Genomic DNA, 17,863 nt, shown 5'->3' with positions numbered 1-17,863 from the left:
TTTAGGAAAAAATTAACATCTTGACTATATTTGATGCCTTTGATCAATGAACACAGCATATCTCTCCATTGATTTGGGACTTCTTTAATTTCTTTCAGCAATGTTTTGTCATTTTTCAGTGCACAGTTCTTGCACATCTTTTGTCAAATTTATCCCTAATTATTTCTTGCTTTTTGATGTATTGTTAATGGCACTTCTTTTACAATTTCAATTTCTTATTGTTTGTTGCCGATATAGTAAAAAAATTTTGATTTTGGGTATTGACTTCTATTCTGTGAACATGCTGTACTTGTTTATTAGTCCTAGTGATTGTTTTTTGTAGATTCTTATTCGATTTTCTACATAGATGGTCATGTTGTATGCAAATAAAGATAGTTTCACGTCTTTCTTTCCAATCCGTATATGTTTTATTTCTTTTTCTTGACTTATTACACTGATGAGAATCTTCCAGAATAACGTTGAATAGAAGTGATAGTGGACACCCTTGCCTTGTTTCCAATCTTAGGGGAAAAAACAATCTTTATCATTAGTCTGGTGTAGCTGTAAGTTTTCCATAAAGGCACTTTGTCCACTGCAGAAAGTTTCTTTCTATTCCTAGTTTCCAGCAAGTTTTTGTTGTTTTGTTTTTGTTTTTATCAGAAATAGATGTAAAATTTTGTCAAATGCCTTTTCTGTATTTACTGATATGATGATAGTTTATTTTAGACCACTATTTTAGTGTATTTCATTGAAATACTGTTCATTTTTCTTCAGCATCTTGTCTGCTTGTTTTGGTTTGGGTGGGTTCTATTTATCTACATCCCCCCCTACAATTTCCAATCTGTCATTAAGCCCATCAGTTAAATTTAAGTTTCAGTTTTTGTAGTTTTTACTTCTAGAAATTCTGTTTTTTAGAGTGTTCATTTCGATGTAGAGATACCCTATTCTATTATTCACTGATATCATAGTTTCCTTTAGAACTTTAAATCTTTATAATTGCTGTTTGTAGTCTTTGTTTGCTAATTCCAACATCTGAACCAGCTTGGAGTCAAATTCCATGGACTGTCTTTATTTTCTTAGTATGGTTACGCTTTTCTGTTTCTATGTGTGTTTAGTGTTTTTTGTTTAGAGACTGGACATTGTATTTAGTACATTGTGGTAACTGGATTTTGCGATGTTCTTCTGAGGATGATAGGTTTTTATTCTATGAGACAGTTGATGTGTGTGAGAATTCCAGCTGCTAACTTTCCTCTTTCACATGCGCTGCTAAGCCTGTGCTCAGTTCTCAGGGTTCTCCTTTTCTGCTCTCCGGCCTTGCCACTGCATTATTTGTTAGTCAGTCGCGTCTTTGGGCATAGATGGGGCTCACCCTCTCAGTGGTTTCTTTGTTTCTAGGTATTCCCCTAGTTTCCGGCTGCTCTGCTGTTCTTTATTCTTTATTCTGTTCTTTATTCTTCAGGGCCGTAATGATTCACCTTCCTGCAGCCCAAGTTGTGGCATGGTTGGGAATGTGCTTGGAGAAAGAAAAGATAAGAGAAAAGAGAAGGGAAGGGAAGGGAAGGGGAGGGGAGGAGAGGGAGGGGAGGAGAAGGGAGGGGAAGGGAGGGAGAAGGGATAGAGGGAAGGAAGAAAGGAAGAAAGGAAGGAGGGAGAGAGAAAGAAAAGAAAGAAAAGAAAAAAAGAAAGAAAGAAAGAAAGAGAGGAAAGAAAGAAAGAAAGAGAGGAAAGAAAGAAAGAGGAAAGAAAGAAGGAAAGAAAGAAAGAAAGAAAGAAAGAAAGAAAGAAAGAAAGAAAGAAAGAAAGAAAGAAAGAAAGAGAAAGAAAGAAAGAAGCGGGAAGGAAGAAAGGAAAAGAAAAGAAAGGAAAAGAAAGAAAAGAAAGGAAAGGATAAGAAAAGAAAAGAGAAGAAAAGAAAAGAAAAAAGAAAAGAAGAGTCAATGAAGCCATAGATCTGGCCTCATGTGATTTTGTCTTTCAGGACCAGACTTCTTTCTGCACGCTTATTTGGTGGACCACTAGGGTCTCCTCCACGCCTTTGGAGTTTGGCTGTTAGTCAGGGATCTGAGCAGAGTGTATGTTCAGAACTCGTGTTTCACTTCTTCACTTACGCTTTCCCTGCCAGGATTGTCCCTTTAAATTTCCAGCTGCTTTTCCGCCCCTCAACTCTTATCTCTGGCACCTGTAACTAATAAAGATGTGGTTTTCTTCCACAATTTTCTGTAGCCATAGACACAGGGATTGGGCCATGCCCTTGGGCCCGAAAGCCACAAACTCATTTTACCCCTTCTAATTACAGGTTTTTGTACTTAAACTTTCCTGCAGCTTCAGTCAGATCCAGTTTTAAGACAGACTCACTGTCTTAAAATATTTTTATTTTATTTTACCCAGTTTTTATAAATGTTGTTTGAAGGGTGGGTTCATGTGACCCACCCTGTTTACTCCTCTGCTATTACCAGCGGTAGCAATTGATAACTATCTTCTTGTACAATTTAAAAAATATAATTGGAATCATTGTATACAAGTTCTGTGACTTTTAAAAAATACATTATGCCTAGACTATTTTTCCATGTCAGTATGGTAATTCCTCACTTAACATCGTGGATAGATTCTTAGAAACTGCCTGTGACTTTAAGGAAACCAATGTGTAATGAAACTAATTTTACCAGAGGCTGATTGATATAAATAAGAGTTAAGTTTCTATGGCATATTTCTGGTCACAAAAACCACCAAACTTGTAAATAAAGACCAAAACACTTTTCAATATTAAATTTTGAAATAAAGATAAGCTATACATACATTTAAGAAGGATTAATAAAAGCAAGCTAATTGCATTATTTACCTGCTTATTCCATTTCACAGTCCAGACTGGCTGGAGCCTCTCCAGGCAGCACAGGGTCAAGGCAGGAACCAACCCTGGACAGGACACTATCTCATTGCAGGATGCACTCTCATACACCCACACTCACCCAGACTGGGACACTTCAGACACGCCAAGTCACCTAATGCGCACCTCTTTGGGAGGTGAGAGGAAACCGGAGTACCCAGAGAAAACCCATGCAGACATGGGCAGAATGTGCAAACTCCACATGGTCAGTGGTCCCAGCCAGGAATTGATTTCTTTTTTCTCATCAACATGATAACAAAACAATGTTGAACAAAATGACGTTATTTGAGGACCTGCTGTACTTAGATTGTTCTTTTTAATGGTTTCAGTGTATTTCTTAGTATGATATACTCTAAATTATTTATTCATCTCTAATTATGTAGATGAGGCTAAAGAAAATGAGCTTAACAAAATAACAAATGACTGAGGCTTAAAACAATTAATAGTTTGGCATTTACATAATGTAAAGCTGACTCTTGAGCAACATGAGTTTGAACTGCATGGGTTCACTTATGTGCGGATTTTTCTTTCTTTTCTTTTTCTTTTTGATTAATTTATTTTTTTGAAGTCTCACTCTGTCATTCAGGCTGGAGTGCAGTGGCGCGATCTTGGCTCACGTCAACCTCTGCCTCCTATATTCAAGTGATTCTCATGCCTCAGCCTCCTGAGGATTACAGGCGCCTGTCACCATGTCCAGCTAATTTTTGAATTTTTAGTAGAAACAGGGTTTCACCATGTTGGCCAGGCAGGTCTTAAACTCCTGACCTCAAATGATCGGCCCTCCTCAGCCTCCCAAAGTGTTGGGATTACAAGTGTGAGCCACTGCTCCCGGCCATGTGTGGATTTTTCAACCAAATCTGGATCAAAAGTACAGTATTCCTAAGTATATAAAGAGGGACGGCCTTTCCTGCACTTGGATTCTGCAGGACCCGGGCAGAACGTGAGTACGCTTGGATTTTGGCACACGCGGACGTTCTGGAACCAGGCCCCTAAGGATACAGAGGGACAACTGTACTGACAACAGGTACACACAGCATACCTAGATATACCCATGCCTGTGTTTGTATATGAAATATAGCCTTGCTGTCAAAAGGATGGGCTTTTTGTACCCAAATCAATTGCTTCTCAATGCATCCTCTTGTCTTGTCTTTCTGTTTCCTAGGGCTGCTTCTGTGCAATGAGGAGTAAGGGAGATGGCTCACAGCTGGTCTCTACACATGTTAACTATTTGCCTTATTATACTCACCGACAGGGCAACTTAGAGTACAGTAAGTTTCTCTATTCTACATCATTTCTTTGCCACATACAACTATGTCTTTTTCTTCTTTTAGCAATGACTATTACTTTTCTCTGATTACTTACCTCTTTACGCTATATAATGCCCAACATTCTATCTTAAGCAAAATACTTAACCACACCACATCTTTAAAACCACAAAGACCTACTAAAATTTTAAGCTGTAACTAAAATTTTGTAACTAAACACACCTCATATCATATCCCTACAGATCCAACATGCATTATCAACATCCCTGAAGCTGAGATTTGTGCCATACTCCTGTGGTGCTTTCAAAGTTCCCGGGGCTGTTAAAAGGCCCTGCAGCTGTTGTTTTCATTAGCACCTGAAGTGCATAGGGGGTGCTCCGACATTATTTGTAAATCATCATCTAACTGCCTCAAAATGATGCCAAACACAAATTTTCCCACAAAGGAAATTGTGTCAAAGTTAATTCTTCAACAGTAGTTCTTAATGCACCAAAGAAAATTTATTTGTATTCGGCTTATCTTCTTTTGAATGTCATGAGTGATATATAATTTGATTAAAAAATTTGCTTCTCCCCATTCCACTTTTTGTTTTTTTGAAGGGAGTTTTTATTATTATTATTATTATTATTTTGAAAAAACACATAACATAAAATTTAACATCTTAACTTTTTTTTTTTTTTTTTTGAGACGGAGTCTCACTGTGTTGCCCAGGTTGGGGTGCAGTGGTGCCATCTCTGCTCACTGCAACCTCCGCCTCCTGGGTTCAAGTGATTCTCTTGCCTCAGCCTCCCAAGTAACTGGGATTACAGGCGTATGCCACCTCACCTGGCTAATTTTTGTATTTTTAGCAGAGATGGAGTTTTGCCATGTTGGCCAGGCTGGTCTTGAACTCCTGCTCTCAAATGATCTGCCCACCTCAACCTCCCAAAGTGCTGGGATTACAGGCATAAGCCACCATGCCCGGCCCATCTTAACCATTTTTAAGTGGCATTAAGTACATTCACATTGTCGTGAAACAGATCTCCAGAACTTTTTTATCTTGCAAAACTGAAACTCTATGCCCATTAAAAAAATCCTCATTTTCTTCTGCCTCCAGCCCCTGGTAACCACCATTCTGCTTTCTGTCTCTATGAATTTGACCACTCTAGATACGTCATGTAAGCGGAATCACAGTATTTGTCTTTTTGTTAACTGGCTTATTTTACTTAGCATAATGTCCTCATGGTTCATCTGTGTTGCAGCATGTGACAGAACTTTCTTACTTTTTAAGGCTGAATAATATTCCATTTTATGTATTTACCACATTTTGTTTATCCATTCATGTCAATGGACATTTGTGTTGCTTCTAGCTCTTAACTATAGAGAATAATGCTGCTCTGAACATGGATGTACAAATGTCTCTTCAATATACTGATTTCAAATTATTTGGATATATATCCAGAAGTGGAATTGCTGGATCATATGGTAGTTCTATTTTTAATATTTTGAAGAACCTCTATACTGTTTCCATAGCAGCTGCACAATTTTACAATCCTAGCAATTGTGCATAAAGCTTCCAATTTCTCTACCTCCTCACCAGCACTTGATATTTTATGTTTATTGTTTTTTTTAGAGTAACCATCCTAATGAGTGTGAGGTAGTATCTCATTGTAGTTTTGATTTGCATTTCTCTGATAAGCAGTAACAGTGAGCAACTTTTCATATGCTTGTTGACCATTTGTATATCTCTTTGGAGAAAGGCTTATTTAATTAATTTGCCTATTTTTTAGTTGGTTCCATTGATTTTTTGTGGTTGAGTTGTAGAATTTTTTATGTATTCTGGATATTAACCCCTTATCACATATATGATGTGCAAATATTTTCTTCCATTCTGTAGGTTGCCTTGTCACTCTGTTGATTGCTTCCTTTGATGAACAAGAATTTTTCAAGTTTGATATAATCCCATTTGTCTATTTTATCTTTTTTTGCCTGTGTTATTGGTGTTGTATTCAAGAAATCATTGCCAAGTCCAATGTCATGGAGCTTTTCCCCTGGGTTTTCTTCTAGGGGTTTTATAGTTTTGGGTTTTACGTTTGGTCTTTAAGTCATTTTGAGCTAGCTTTTGTGTATGGTATATGAGAAGGGTCCAGCTTTATTCTTTTGCATGTGGCCATTCAATTTTCCCAACACTATTTGTTGAAGAGGCTGCTCTTCTCTCATTAAGTGGTGTTGGTATACTTGTTGAAGATCACTTGACTATATATGTAAGGGTTTATTTCTGAGTTCTCACCTCTGTTCCATTGGTTTGTATATCTGTCTTTATCCCCATATGACACTGTTTTGATTACTGTAGTTTTGTAACATATTTTGAAATCAGAAAGTAGAAATCCTCCAACTTTGTTGTTTTTCCAAATTGTTTTGGCTATTCCTGGTGCCTTGAGATTCCGTATGGATTTTAGGATAAATTTTTCTGTTTCTAAAAAAAATGCCATTGGAATTTTGATAGAAATTGCATTAAATCTGTAATCACTTTGGGTGGTATGGACATATTAACAATATTAAGCCTTTCAGTCCATGAACATGAGGTATCTTTCAATTTATTCATATCTTTTTAGTTTCTTTTAGCAATGTTTTATAATTTTTAGTGTATGAGTCTTTCACATTTTTGTTTTGGTTTATTTCTAATTGTGTTATTTATTTCGATGCTTGTATAAGCAAAATTGTTTTCTTAATTTTCCTTTCAGATTGTTCATTGTTAATATACAGCAACTACTTTTTCTTCACAGTATTAAATTAAAGACATATGTGTCACATAAACACAAAACCACCAGCTCAAGATTTTTTATAGATTATTGTAGTTTTTATTTTATAAGATAATGTTGCAACATATAACATTACAATTTAAAGTGTTCAATCATGTTATTGTCAAATGCCATCATTTTTTAATGACAAACTTTCCTCCATCATTTTACATTGTATAATTATATGCAAACAGATCACCTGAGTTCAAATTAAATCTTTTTTTTTTCAGCTTTTATTTTAAGTTCAGGGGTACATGTGCAGGATGTACAGGTTAGTTACATAGGTGAATGTGTGCTATGGAGGTTTGCTGGATCATCCCATCACCTAGGTATTAAGCATTAGCTATTCTTCCTGATGCTCTCCCACCCGCCACCCCTCGACAGGCCCTAATGTGTGTTGTTCCCTGCCATGTGTCCATGGGTTCTCATCATTCAGCTCCCACTTATAAATGAGAACATGTGGTGTTTAGCTTTCTGTTCTTGCATTAGTTTACTGAGGATAATGGCTTTCAACTCCATATGTCCCAAAGGACATGATCTCATTCCTTTTTATGGCTGCGTAGTATTCCATGGTGTATATGTACCACATTTTCTTTACCCAGTCTATCATTGATGGCCATTTATGTTGATTCCATGACTTTGTTATTGTGAATAGTGCTGCAGTGAACATACACATGCATATATCTTTATAATAGGAAGATTTATATTCCTTTGGGTATATACCCAGTAATGGGATTGCTAGGTCAAATGATATTTCTGCCTCTAGGTCTTTGAGAAATCACCACACTGTCTTCCACAGTGGTTGAACTAATTTACATTCCCACCAACAGTGTAAAAGGATTCCTTTTTCTCTGCAACCTCACCAGCATTGGTTGTTTTTTGACTTTTTAGTAATTGCCATTTTAACAGGTGTGAGATGGTATCTCATTGTGGTTTTGATTTGCATTTCTCTAATGATCAGTGATGTTGAGCTTTTTTTATATGCTTGATGACTGCATGTATGTCTTCTTTTGAGAAGTGTCTGTTCATGTCCTTTGCCCACTTTTTAATGGGGTTGTTTTCTTCTTGTAAATTTGTTTAAGTTCCTGGTAGACTCTGGATATTAGACCTTTGTCAGATAGATAGATTGGAAAAATTTTCTTCCATTCTGTAGGTTGCCTGTTCACTCTGATGATAGTTTCCATTGCTGTGCAGAAGCTCTTTAGTTTAATTAGATCCCATTTAAATGATCCCATTTGTCAATTTTGCTTTTGTTGTGATTGCTTTTGGCATTTTTGTCACGAAATCTTTGCCTGTGTCTATGTCCTGAATGGTATTCCCTGGATTTTCTTTTAGTTTTTATGGTTCTGGGTTTTACATTTAAGTCTTTAATCCATCTTGAGTTAATTTTTGTGTATGGTATCAAGGAAGGGGTCCAATGTCAATTTCTGCATATAGTTAGCCAGTTCTCCCAGCACCATTTATTAAATAGGGAATCCTTTCCTCATTGCTTGTTTTTGTCAGGTTGTTGAAGATCAGATGGTTGTAGGTGTGTGGTCTTGTTTCTGAGTTCTCAATTCTGTTCCATTGGTCTATGTGTCTGCTCTTGTACCAGTACCATGTTGTTTTGGTTACTGTAGCCTTGTAGTAGAGTTTGAGGTCGGGTAGCATGGTGCCTCTAGCTTTGTTCTTTTTGCTTAGGATTGTCTTGGCTATTCAGGCTCTTTTTTTATTTCATATGAAATATGAATATATGCTCTTGGTTTTGTAGTTCTTTTAGCTGTGATGTTAGGTTGTTAACTTGAGATCTTTATAGCTTTTTGATGTGGGCATTAAGTGATATAAATTTCCCTCTTAACACTGCTTTACCTGCATCCCAGAAACTCTGGTATGTGGTCTCTTTGTTCTCATTATTTTCAAAAAGCTTGATTTCTGCCTTAATTTCATTATTTACTCAAGAGTCATTCAGGAGCAGGTTGTTCAATTTCCATGTAGTTGTGTGGTTTTGAGTGAATTTCTTAATCTTGAGTTCTAATTTGATTGCACTGTGGCCTGAGAGACTGCCATGATTTCAGGTCTTTTGTATTTGCTGAGAAGTGTTTTAGTTTTGCTAATGTGATCAATTTTAGAGTAAGTACTGTGTGGCAATGATAAGAATGTATATTCTGTTGTTTTTGGGTGGAGAGTTCTGTAGATATCTATCAGGTTCTCTTGATCCAGAATTGAATTCAGGTCCTGAATATCTTTGTTAACTAACGATCTAATATTGTCAGTGGGGTGTTAAAGTCTCCCACTATTATCGTGTGGGAGTCTAAGTCTCTCTGTAAGTTTCTAAGAACTTGCTGTATGAGTCTGGGTGCTCCTGTATTGGGTGGATATATATTTAGGATAGTTAGCTCTTCTTGTTGAATTTAACCATTTACCATATGTAATGCCCTTCTTTGTCTTTCTTTTTTTAACCTTTGTTGGTTTAAAGTTGGTTTTGTTAGAAACTGGGATTGTAACCCCTGCTTTTCTCTGTTTTCCATTTGCTTTGTAAATTTTCCTCCATCCATTTATTTTGAGCCTATATGTGTCTTTGCATGTGAGATAAGTCTCTTGAAGACAGCAAACTGATGGGTCTTGGCTCGTTATCCAGCTTACCATTCTGTGTCTTTTAATTGCGGCATTTAGCCCATTTACATTTAAGGTTACTATTGTTATGTGTGAATTTGATCCTGTCATCATGATGCTAGCTGGTTATTTTGCAGACTTGTTTATGTGGTTGCTTGATAGTGTCACTGGTCTGTGTACATCAGTTTGTTTTTGTCGTGTCTGGTAATGGTTTTTCCATTCCATGTTTAGTGCTTACTTCATGAAATCTTGCAAGGAAGGTCTGGTGGTTACAAATTCCCTCAGAATTTGTTTGTCTGAAAAGGATATTATTTCTTCTTTGCTTATGAAGCTTAGCTTGGCTGGATATGAAATTCTGGGTTGGCAATTCTTTTCTTTAAGAATGTTGAATATTGGCCCCCAATCTCTTCTGGCTTGTAGGGTTTCTGCTGAGAGGTTTGCTGTTAGTCTGATGGGTTTCCCTTTGTAGATGACCTCACCTTTCTCTCTGGCTGCTCTTAACATTTTTTCCTTCATTTCAACCTTGGAGAATCCAATGATTATGTGTCTTGGAATTGATCTTCTTGTGGAGTATCTTACTAGGGTTTTCTGCAGTTCCTGAATTTGAATGTTGGCCTGTCTTGCTAGGTTGGGAAACTTCTCCTGGGTGATAACTTGAAGTGTGTTTTCTAACTTGGTTCTATTTTCCCTGTCTCTTTCAGGTACCCCAATCAGTTGTAGGTTCAGTGTCTTTACACAATTCCATATTTCTTGGAGGTTTTGTTCATTTCTTTTTCTTTTTGTTCTTTTTTTAAATTCTCATTTGCCTGTCTTATTTCAGAAAGATAGTCTTAAGCTCTGAGATTCTTTCCTCTGCTTGGTCTATTCTGGTATTGATGCTTGTGATTGCATTGTGAAGTTCTCATGTTGTATTTTTCTGCTCTATCAGGTCAATTATGTTCCTCTGTAAACTGGCTATTCTGGCTATCAGCTCCTGTATTGTCTTATCATGATTCTTAGCTTCTTTGCATTGGGTTACAACATGTTCCTTCAGTTCAGTGAAGTTCTGTATTATCCATCTTCTGAAACCTACTTCTGTCAATTCAGGTATCTCAGCCTCAGCCCAGTTCTGTGCCCTGCTGGAGGGGTGTTGTGGTCATTTGGAGTAGATAAGACACTCTGGCTTTTTGAGTTTTCAGCATTTTTGTGATGATTCTTTCTCACCTCTGTGGGCTCACCTACCTTTGATCTTTGAGGTTGACCTTTGAACGGGGTTTTTGTGAGGTCTTTTTTGTTGATGTGTTTGTTGTTTTCTGTTTGTTTTTCTTTAAGCAGTCAGGCCACTCTTCTGTAGGGCTGCTGTGGTTTGCTGGGAGTCTGCTCCAGACCCTAGTTGCCTTGATATCACTAGTGAAGGCTGCAAAACAGCAAAGATGGCAGCCTGTTCCTTCCTCTGGAACCTCTGTCCCAGGGGGGTACTGATTTGTTGCCAGCCTGAGCTGTACCTATAGGAGGTGGCTGGAGACTCCTGTTGGGAGGTCTCACCCGGTCAGGAGGAATGAGATCAGGGACCCACTTAAAGAAGTAGTCTGGCTGCTTTTTGGTAGCACGGCTATGCTGCATGGTGGAGGACCCTTCCTCATCTAGTCTGGACTCTCCAAAGCAAGCAGACCAGAATAGCTGAGTTGATCAAACTGAAAGATGGTGGCCACCAATCCACCTGGGAACTCAATCCATCTTAGGCAGACTTCAACCTGTCACCACTGACTGGCTGGAATTCTAAGCCAGTGGGTCTTAACTTGTGAGGTGCTGTAGAAGTGGGGCCCACAGATCAAGACTGCTTGGCTCCCTGGATGCAGCCTCCCCTTTAGATGTACCTCGGGATGGATCTCCCACCTTGCAAGGAATCCTGGGCCTGGAATATGCAAAACTCCTGGTTCTCTGTGTGTGGCCAACTGGCTGCTCTGCTGGGACTCCACACAGCTTATGAGGGGATCTCTGGATATGCTGGTTACAAAGATCCATGGGAGAAGCATGGTTTCCCATGTGGGATCACACAATCACTGCCTGCTTCCCTTGGCTGGGGTTGGGGGTTCCTTTGGCTCTGTGCTGCTCCTGGGTGGGCCATAGCCCCACCCTGCTTTTCTTTGTTCTCTGTGTGTCGGGCTGTTTGCCTAGTCAGTCCCAGTGCAAGAACCTGGATATTTCAGTTGAAGGTGCCAAATTCATTCACCCCTTTCATTCCTCTCTGAAAATGCTGCAGACCGCAGCTGCTTCTAATCAGCCATCTTGGCCCCCTCTACAGCATAGGCTTACAAGAAATCAGGCACAAGCCATAGCAGTCTTATCAACCAAGTACCTTGCCTTTCTAACCTATCTTGTGTAATGCTTATGGGAATTTATACAGAAAATATGTGAGGAGCAGTAGAAGCCAGATATGCAGATGTTGGGGCTAGAGAAACAGATCTTGGATTTAAGGTAAACATGAGAGGCTAAAAGTTGAACTAGTGGATCCAGTGATATTTTAAAAGACATAATAATAACCAATACTTATGGAGAATTGCTACATAGCAGGCACTGTTCTGACTCCTAACTATCTTAACTATTTCAATTCTTACAATAATCCTGTGAGTGAGCTAGTTTCTGATTCTTGTAAACTTCCAATAGTCCATTTTTCACTTGGCCATTTCATGAGAGCAGGACCCAACTAAGGCACACATATCAGAAGCTACTCATAATCAAATTTGATTGAACCAAACTTGAGCATATACTTTAAGCTTTGAGTCTAGAGATAATACTTCATATTTTTCCCTAGAAATGCCAGATGTTTTTAAAGTTTAACACTTTATTCTTAACTTTTAATTTTTGTACTATTTTAAAATGTATACAAAATAAGGGAGAACAGTATAAGGAATCTCTAAATATTCCATTTCCTAGATTCTGAAATTTTTACAACTTTGTCACTCTTGCTTTATTGATTCTTTTCTTTGCCTCTCTTCCTCCTCCTTCTTCTCCTCCTTCTTCTTCCTTTCTACCTCTTCTGCCCTTCTGTCTCTCTCTCTCTCTCTGCTAAAGATTTTAAAATCAAATGACAGATAACAAGTCAGTTTCCCTATACAGAATTCAGTATGCCCCTCTACTATGAGGATATTTAAAAATATAACCACAAAATTATTATTGCACCTAACAAAATATCCATGTGTCCTTGTTATCATCTAATATCCAGTCCATACTTAGTTTTCCCAAGTTATCCAAAAAATTGCTTCTTTTGTAGTCAGATTATTAGAAAAAGGAACTGAAGAAATGCTATATACAATATTTGGATATTATGTCTGTTATATCTCTTTCAATAAAATTGTGCATATTTATCAAAACCTATAGGGAAATTTGTTTATTATAAGAGGAAAAAACATCTCTCAAGTCTAAACATGGTATCCAACTACTCTCTCTACTTTCAAAACCTTTCCATAGATGCTAATAATAGAATAAGTGGATCTTTTGCTAAAAATGACATTTCAACAAGATTGAAAACAAAGAGGAAATATATAAGACATGTAAGAACGTAAAGTGACTGGAGAAATTGAGAAGATGACTATCCTGAAATCCTAGCGTGAGAAAGTCCTCTGATTTTAGCAGAAAACATTATTTTGAATGTTTGACAGCAAAAGCAGAGAGGGAAAGTGATGGACAACATGACTTCATAGTAGTTGGTCAGGAGAGGTAAAGTTTTAAAGCTCTAAGCTCCATCGGAAATTTGCAGTGTGGATGAACCTCTGTATAATGAATGTTGAGGTACAACATAGATAATGTTAATAGCAGTGTGTTAGTCTGTTCTTGCACCCCTATACAGAAATACCTGAGACTGGGTGATCTATAAAGAAAAGAGGTTTAATTGGCTCACAGTTCTGCAGGCTGTACAGGAAACACAGCATCAGCATCTGCTTCTTGGGAGCCTCAAGGGGCTTTTACTCATGGCAGAAGGCAAAGGGGTAGACAGCACTTCACATGGCCGGAGCAGGAGGAAGAGGGAGACAGGGGAGGTACCACACACTTTCAAACAACCAGATCTCATGAGAACTCACTATCACAATGACAGCACCAAGGGGGATGGTGTTAAACTATAAGAAACCATCCCCATGTTCCAATCACCTCCCACCAGGCCCCGCCTCTAACATTGGGGATTACAATTGAACATGAGATTTGGGTGGGGACACAGATCCAAACCATATCAGGCAGTCTTTCCGAAACACCATGGAAATGTTCTAGATACAATCTTTGCTTAACCCCACACTCAAAGGCAGAGGAAAACTGACATTTAAGGGCCAAAGAGAAAAAGGATCTCACAAGGAAGAACCAGCCAGAGAACTGGGAGAAAAAAAAAATAGACAAAGATAGTAGAAGCCCCAAGAAAAGAAATGCTTTTTCAAGAAATGGTTAAGAGACTGACAAAGGGCCACTGAATTTACAAGCAGGTTGACTGGCTCTTAGGAAGGGCTCTGCTGTGCAGGAATGGAATTAGAAGTGAGGAAGTAAATACACAGCAAACAGGGAGGCCTTCCAAGGAGTTTGCTTCTGAATGGAGGATGGAAGCAGGCTGGATTGACAGAAGATGGGATTTTTTTTTTTTTTTTTTGAGACAGAGTCTCGCTCTGTAGCCCGGGCTGGAGTGCAGTGGCCGGATCTCAGCTCACTGCAAGCTCCGCCTCCCAGGTTTACGCCATTCTCCTGCCTCAGCCTCCCGAGTAGCTGGGACTACAGGCGCCCGCCACCTTGCCCGGCTAGTTTTTTGTATTTTTTAGTAGAGACGGGGTTTCACGGTGTTCGCCAGGATGGTCTCGATCTCCTGACCTCGTGATCCACCCATCTCGGCCTCCCAAAGTGCTGGGATTACAGGCTTGAGCCACCGCACCCGGCCTAGATGGGATTTTTAAGCAGCAAAAAATAACCAGTGTATTTGATGAAAAGAAGCTAGCATAAAGAGTGCATTTGGAAACTTATGAGATGAATAAACTTAAAATAAAAATGGATTTAGTGATTGCTTTATGGGCTACATTAAAAAATATTTTCTTATTTAATTCATAAATATTAATATTATCCCAGTTTACAGGTGAGGAACATGAATTTCAGAGAGTTTAAGAAAATCACTCCATTTACATAGTTAGTAATAAGGGTTGTGGGGCTGCGTCTGTGTCTGTCTGATTCCAGACCTTGTTTGTGTGTGTGTGTGTGTGTGTGTGTGTGTGTGTGTGTGTTTTAAATGCCTTTAAAAAATTACACAGACAATTTAAGGACATACTTCTTTTTGATAAAATATCTAAACAATGTAGAAATCCACTGTTAGTCATTTGGTTTAGATCCTACCACACTCATGTGTAATTTCTTTACAACATCAGAATCACACTATTACCCTCCAGTGGCTTCCAGTCATTTAAAATCCAAAGTCCTTGGAACCATGCAATCAAAGTTTACTGGGGAAACTGAATAGTCACACAGTCTCAAAATATGCCTCATAAATGATTTATTAGTTGCAAAGCAGGAAACGTACCTATGCAGGGGAAAACATTTTAAATGAGTGATCAAAAGTTTACATCACCACCACCGAGATATTAATAGAATGACGTCTGGGGTCTCCTAAAGTATGCACTGAGGTCGCAGTATTTATGTAACATTATTGCCAAAAATGCAAATGAATTTAATTGTGAGGGAATTTTTATACAAGCAGAAATTGAGGGAAAGCCTACAAAAAACTTACCTGTACTATTAAAAAATATTAATTTCATAAAAGACAAAAAATAGCTGAGCAATGGTTCTAGCTTAAAGGAAACAAGGAAGCAAAAGATACATGACAATTAAATGCAATCCTGAATCAGAACAAAAAGGAGAGAGGGGTCCTATGAAGGGCATTGTTGGGGCATTTAGTGAAATTTGAATGTATTAGACAGTAGTATCTTGTCAATGTTCAATTTCCTGAGTTTGATAATCATACCATTATTATATAAGAGTATGCCCTTGCATTTAGGAGATTGATAAAAAGTATTTAGGGATTAAGGGTCATGATGTACGCAACTAACTCTCAAATATGTTTTTAAAAATGTTTGCTGAAAGAGATTGATGGAGAAATGAAGCAAACGTGACAAAATGCTAACCACTGATCAGCTTCTAAACAGTATATGGGAGTCCTTTGTTGTATTCTTACAATGTTTTCTCAAAATAAAGAGTTAAGAAAAAAAAAATCTATGTCCCTATAGAAGGCCCTCTAAGGTCCCAGTGCTCTTCTATTCCATCAAGTCCCCAGCATGCACTCTTTTCCAGCCACACACACCCCACAAGCACGCCCCTGCCTCCAGCCTCACTGCCAGCCCTTCCCTCAGCTCCAAACATCTCCATGGCTACTCCCCCACTTCCCTCAGGTCTCTGCTCAGTGTCACTGCCTTGTTGCCTTCTCTAGAGTCCTCACCACTTCATACCCCCTTCCTCTGTGTGGCAGACATTGTTGGCTGGCTGACCCATCCTCCATTTCCAAGTCCTCTTTCTGTCTCCCTCTGCTTTTGATGCTACAAAAATCAAACAATTTCCCAGTCTTCTTTCCAACCAGTGATGGCCATACCACTGCATTCTGGCCAATGACATGTGAAAAGAACTCTGCTGTTGCCCGTGTTTTTCTTCCTTCTCCTTTATGCCTGTAATGCTGACCTACTGCCTAGAGATACAGCAGACATCTTGTAAGCAAGAGGACAAAAGTCATGGGCTGAGGATGGCAGAACAAGAAGCTAGAAGGAGTGTCTTCAATCCTTGATGGTCTACTCTAGCTTCCCTTCCCCTCATCAGAGTTTCTGTTACCCACAGGAAATAAATCCTTATTTATTTAAATCCTTAGCCTCAGCTAATTAGGTTTCTCCTGGAGCTGAGCAGGCTAAAAAAGAAATGATGCACCATGCTTTATTTTTCTTCACTGCATTTATGATTATTGGACATCATAGGTTATATTTATCTGTTGATTTGTTTATTGTGAAACTTACACTAGAATATAAGCTTCATGAAGGAATTTGGTCTGTTTTACTTGTATTTGTCTCAGCCCTAGAGCAGAGGTTGACCAGGTAAGATACTTGAGTGATGTTAATATTTTTCAGGTTAGTGAAATATTTTGTGACTTGCTTTTCTCCATGATAGTAGCTATAGTTTGACCTATTCTTTGTAACAGCACTCTTTGCAACAGGGACATAATACTATCTTGGTGCCCCGTGATTTTATTTATTATTCCCTTATAGTCAGAGATTTTAGTTATTTACATTTTTTCCTTTTCTTAAATTACATGTACTGTACATACAATTGTGCACACATGTGAATATTTCTGTAGGACAAACACCCTCCAAAGAGGCTAAATCTGTGTTGTCCCCCACACAGCTGGCATATGACACTAGCCATTACCCTGCATTGTTGGGAACTGTGTATTAACCAACTTTTATTTCTGCCAGTGAGGGGTTGAGGGTGGGGGGATCATATCAACAATGGTGATCTCATTTGCATTTTCCTGATTACTCGTGAGGTTGATGATCTTTTCATATGTCTGTCAGACCTTGAATTTTCTCTATTACTCTTCACCTATATTCAAAGTCTATGCCATTAAAAAATTTGTGGTTGCTCTTCGTATATTAATTTATTAATTTTTTTTGTTTATTATGTTGCAAATATGTTTTCTCAGCCTTCCACTGGTTTTAAAATGTTATTTATAATGTCTTTTATCAAATTAAGGTTTTAATATTTTATGTAATAAAATTTACCCAGTTTTTTCTTTATGACATCTTGACATCTGGCTGTTGTGTCTTATTTCAAAATGTCTTCCCCATTTAATGATTGTCAATATATCTAATAGTGTATTCTTTGAAAAAAATGTTTATTTTTAATTTTTATGAATACACAATAATTGTACACATTAATGGCATATATGTGATATTTTGATACAAGTATACAATGTATAATGATCAAATCAGGATTGCTGGGATATTCATCACCTCAAACATTTATCATTTCTTTGTATTGGAAACATACCAAATCTACTTCGCTAGTATAACGTACATTATTGTTAACTATAGGTGCTCTATTGTGCTACTAAACACTAGATCTTATCCCTTCTGTAATAACTGTAGTTTTGTACCCATTAACCAACCTGTTTTTATCCCCCTTCTCCCACACACTCTTCCCAGCTTCTAGTCTCTATCATTCTACACTGTACCTATATGAGAGCAACATTTTTAACTTCCACGAGAGTGAGAACACGCAATAATTGTTTCTCTTGCCTTATTTCTTATTTGTCTTTCTAGCTTATTTCGCTTAACAAATGTCCTCCAGTTCCATTCATGTTGTTACAAATGACAGGATTTTAT

At 38.0% G+C, this 17,863-nt stretch overlaps 1 protein-coding gene across 1 annotated transcript in view; it reads left to right on the top strand.

Annotated features, from left to right (window-relative positions):
• The window catches only part of LOC123569852 (leukemia-associated protein 7), an 80,923-nt gene that overhangs the window by 33,880 nt on the left and 29,180 nt on the right, over positions 1–17,863 (top strand). The window contains exon 3 of the mRNA XM_074022056.1: positions 4,026–4,131. The gene's annotated coding sequence lies outside the window, so the exon portion shown is untranslated. The remainder of the gene's footprint in view (positions 1–4,025; positions 4,132–17,863) is intronic.

This window comes from Macaca fascicularis, chromosome 17, assembly GCF_037993035.2.
Source record: "Macaca fascicularis isolate 582-1 chromosome 17, T2T-MFA8v1.1".
Classification (NCBI taxonomy): Eukaryota; Metazoa; Chordata; class Mammalia; order Primates; family Cercopithecidae; genus Macaca; species Macaca fascicularis.
This window is presented reverse-complemented; position numbering and strand designations above follow the sequence as displayed.